This window comes from Solanum tuberosum, unplaced genomic scaffold, assembly GCF_000226075.1.
Source record: "Solanum tuberosum cultivar DM 1-3 516 R44 unplaced genomic scaffold, SolTub_3.0 scf00082, whole genome shotgun sequence".
Taxonomy (NCBI): domain Eukaryota; kingdom Viridiplantae; phylum Streptophyta; class Magnoliopsida; order Solanales; family Solanaceae; genus Solanum; species Solanum tuberosum.
In genome coordinates this window covers 1,498,247-1,503,494 of record NW_006239006.1, presented here as the reverse complement: position 1 = coordinate 1,503,494, position 5,248 = coordinate 1,498,247, and positions in this window count along the sequence as shown.

Sequence of the window (5,248 nt, the reverse complement as noted above, 5' to 3'; positions counted from 1 at the left end):
ATACCACAATTGACCATCAATTCCTCATAATTCAATATAGAACAATATATCATAAATCAATAGCCCATAACAATCTACACAATAATATCTCATTATTAGCTCATAATCAATAGACCCGCTTTAGACCCAAAAATTAGGATTTCAAGATATGCAAGGGTTCATGGAGTTTTTTTTTTATCTTAAAACCATCAATATTAACATAAATCATCATTTGAAATACTTTCATCCAATAACCCAAGCTTAGAATTGAAATTGGGGCTTTTAGTGTTTTGAAATATATTGAAATCACTTTGATTTGGCTCTTTGATTGAAAGGAGAATCAAAGATAAAATCCCCATACCTTTGTGATTAATTTCCTTAGGAATTTGAAGGAGAAATCAGTAGGAACCCATCCCCTAGCTTGAAGCTCCATCAATGTCTTCCATAGAGTTCTAGAGAGAGAATTCACTTGAGAGGGAAGGTTCAATTTGGATAATGAGGTCTAATTCTAGGTTTTAGGGCTTTAACCAACTTAAAATACCCTAGAATAGGTAGATTAACAGTTTATAATAATTCCCCAAAGTACCCAAACCACCCCTCACTTAGTTGGACCTTTTAAACAATTCAAACTTGACTTTTATTTTTGCAGATTTCGTCAGGGAAAAAGTCCTCAACGCGGGGGTGTTCCCACAAGTTTCTGGAAATTAAATTTTGAGACAGAAGTTCGCGACACGTCCGCGACGTAGACCTAAAATTTGGCCTATGGTGGAGCTAGTCCGCGACACGGACATGCTCCCTCCATGAGCATTTTCAAGCTGCCTTGGCAGCTTGTTTGTCCAAGGGTTGGGGTCCTCCTCGAGAACCCTTAGGGTGGTCCAGGGGAGTCGTACCCGAACATTTTGATCCTAAAAACATTTATTAAGACACTAGGGTCACCTCCACTGATTTTAGACTCCAAAAAACACATAAAACCATGAACAACATACTAGAACATACCAACATGTAAAAGACTAGTTTTCGAACGTCTTGTTGTCCCTTTGACGTTTGACTTCAAACTCAACTAAACTGACCTATAAACTCATTTTCAAACATTTATACAAGTTTATCAACTACTAACACGCATGTGAAGCTCTAATTATCCTATTTCATTTTGAGGGGCGTTACATGGTGAGTCACTGAATAGTTCCACGATACGGTGCCTTATCGCCCAAATATATAGAACCTCAAGGATGCTGAAGGAAAATACAAAAGGGGATACAAATGACCAAAGGGTGGATCGCCGAGTGGATCAGCGATCCCAACTAATTGCGCCAGCTAAGCCTTCGTAGCACACTTTTTGACAACTATTAATACTTGTTTAAATTTTTAGTTTAAAAATGAGATTTTGTATGGAATCATATTATTATTCAGTTTTTGAAGTTTAGAACTGAGAATTGAGTTTGAAAGACATTTTGCCATAGCTTTGAAGATTCGAAGATTTCCATTTCTAAGAAATTGGAAGTGGGTATTGAAGATTCTTCATCTTAGATGTGTGTAAATACCATATCAATGGTACCCACTTGATGGAAGCACTTTTCGGTATGGATTTCTATCTCTTTACTATGTCTAGCTTAAACCCCAATTCTTGGGGTGTTATTATGTGAATATGGGTTTAATTTACTACTGGGTATTGCTAATTGATAGTTCATTTACTGTTTAAAGGTGATTTCGTTAAGTGGTTGTGTTTGAATTTAATGGGGTTGTAGTTGCAAATACAATTTTAGCTTCATGTTTTTGGCTTGCTCGAGAGAGAAGTTTTAAAACAAAAACTACTGAATCGATGGTGTATGGTTATTGGGTTGTGGTGGGTTCAGCTCGAGAGAGTGAATCCTAAACCCTCTCCCACATATTCAACTCAAGAGAGTGAATGGACTAAGACGAAGGTTGTACTTCATTGCCGCTTACTGGTGTTTGAGAGAAACTGATTTGATTCGGGGTAAGTTATTTGAGAGAAAGTCTACCCCCACTATAGTCTAGCTTATTTACCAGTTTACAACATTCACTACAAGAAAAGACATCTATTGCTACAAAATACATTGTAGCTAAATATGAAATTTTCCGTGGCTAAACACTTTAGCTACATTATTTTCTTTCGTAGCATTCATAGCAAGATGTAGCGTGGCTAATAGTTAGCTACAGACTTTACATGTTGCGTGGCCGAGGATTTATATCTATTGCTATAAAAAAAATGTGTTATAGCAGCATTGGAATAAAAAGTTGCCACGAAAAATATACTTATGGCAAGTAATTTTATTGTTGTGCCATGATAAACAAAATTTGTAGCTATCTTCATATTGTAGCCACACAATGTTGTATTGTAGCAAAAAAAATTAATTTATTTGCCACACAAACTTACATTTTATGGCTAGTGCTATAGCTTAGTCTCGTGGCAATAATGCTCATATTTAGCTACGAAATAAAATATTTATAGCTATAAATTTAAGTACTTGCCACAAACATTTCACATTGTAACTGAGAATTGATACAATTAGCCATGAAATATATAGCATTGAAGCAAAATAAATATTCATTTACTACGAAAAGTAATTTTTTTTAGCTATGCTCTTGGAACGTGGCAATTATAGTAATATATGTAGAGCTACAAATTCAAAATCGTATAGCTAAAATTCACACTTTTTTGTTACAAAATATAAATTGTAGCAAAAAAAAATTCTTCATTTGCCACGAAAATAAAAATGTGAAAACATGTTATCATTTGCGTGGCAGTTTTGTATGTTTAGCTACAACTTTAAATTTTTTGTAGCAACTAATTGAAAAATTTGACACACTAGTAATTCATTATTTATGTATATGCGCATTTATTTTTAACATAAAAATTATAGATAATGATACCATAATATCTTAAATGGGGTAATAAATATAATATATTAGAGAAAAATAATAAAAGATCAACAATCTCATTTAAAATAGTGGAACATTATTCTACGCAAACATATGAAATGTACTTTTACAAGAGAAAAAAAATAATTGTTCATCTCTCCATCACTTGGGTGCTTTCATCACTTCTCCAAAAGCTGCAATAACAATGAAAAATTAGATAAATAAAAAGTACAATAAAATATTTACTTAAAAAATATAATTTAATTGTCAATATATATGTTTTCTTAAAAGAAATCACATAGTATCAAAACACTAATATAAAAAGATAATATAAAGTACTTACAGTTAGATTTGGATCATTTGATTGTTGACTTTGAGCTGCCATCATCATTTGAATTTTTTCTTCCCATCTTTTACTCAACTCTTCTAACTTATTGTTTGTTTCTTTCTTCATTTCTTCAATTTGTTCCTTCGCTTCCCTTTTAATTTCTTCCACACGCTCATTTGATTCTTTTCTGGTTGATTCTAGTTGTTTTATGAGTTGTACCTTTGTTGGTCTACTACCAGAGTATTCGCTAATACTTTTTCCCGGACCATATGCACGAAGATATCCATTTTTTTCTGTCCCAAGTACTTTTTCAAAGATATCATCATCATTTAAAGAAATTTCTCCTTTTTCTTGCTGTTTTTTAAATTGATCAAATTGATCCTACAATTAAAAAAATAATAATAAAGATCTATGCAAATATATATATATATATATATATATATATTTAAAGAAATAAAGAAGGCTAACACAATATTGAACTTACAATGACATCTTGTTGAAAAGCATCAACTTGTTTTCCCTTTTTTCTCTTGCGAGATTCCATAAAAACGTCAACACGAGAAGGAGTTTTTCCATCTTTCTCCTATAAAAATAGTTATTATTATCATTCGCAAAATTTATATAATCTAATATAATTCTTCAAAGTTTAATCTAAATATTATAATATTTACCATTTCATGTCTAAGTCTTGCATAACTTTTGGTTCCAATATATGGAGGTAAGGAACATTTCGATCTATTTGTCTTGTTTTGCAAACTTCTCTTCTGAGAAAAATATATATAAAAAAACAATAATTAACATTAGTTTCTATAATAGATTAAAAAACTACTATAACAAATAATAATTTTAAAATCATAAATTAATTTTAATTTAATTACCTGAAAGTCAGCATCACTCCAAAGGTTGACCAAATATTTCCATTCAACCGCACCAAAATGTTTCTCCTTATTCCGCAAGCGAAGTTGATAAGTTGATTTTGAATCAAAATACTTTCTTTTCAGTTTGTATCTATAGTCTCTGTAGAGATCACTCATATGACCAAAAATTGCATCTCTTTTTCCCTCAGACACATCAAAATTGAATTTTTCCTAACAAAGATACATTCATATATTTATGATCATATGTTTCAATAACTGTTAATTCATACAAAGTTAAAATAAATGTTTTTCTTGTCAAAATAATATCCCACATATGATCGATCTTGTCTTGCTCAATCTCTTTCCAACCATTTACTTTTAAAGGACAACAACTTCGACTTCTAACTGTTTGACCCAAAAACCAAATAAATTGGGTTGCATTCTTACCAATAGCTTGAAAATCCTTATCAAATTCTACATTTAGTTTTTCTCCTTCCTATGAGTTGATTATTTTTGTGCACCGTGTGGGTCCTCTAACTTTTCTTTTCGCAATATTAGAACCTAAAATTGAGGATTAAATAAATAATGTCAAGTTAAAATGTTTATAAAAATAAAAAAATTAATAAAAATAAAAATTACCTGCTGAATTCGCCAATTCATGTTCTTCCATAATTACTTCGTTGACTTCTTCAGATGTGTTATCTCTAGGATCATGTTCTCCAAGAGAGGTACTCATGACAATATTATAATTTTTTGATAGCGTATAAATTTCGATGAGCTTCTTTTTATGCATTTTATAGCTAACCATCATGTTTCTAACGTCTGAATCATCACCACATTCAACTAATCCATCATAATCATTAATAACCCTATCACCTCTCAAATAAAAAAATTTATCTCCCTCAAATATATCAAATTTACAGTGCTTTTTTAAATCGTCTAACAAATCAAAGTAACTAACAAAATCAATGTCCATATTTGTTTTCTTCAAATGTCCATTCACATATTTTCTAGAAGGTGAAAATATAAAGTAATCACCATAATAGTAGTTAATTTCAACCTCACTTAACGTGTCCACATTTCCTACGAAATTATTGAACTTGAGTTAGTTATATATGATTAAATAAATATGTAAATTTATCTAATTGAAAAAAAATCATAATAAATTCAATACTGAACAAAGTTATATTACCTCGATAAATAA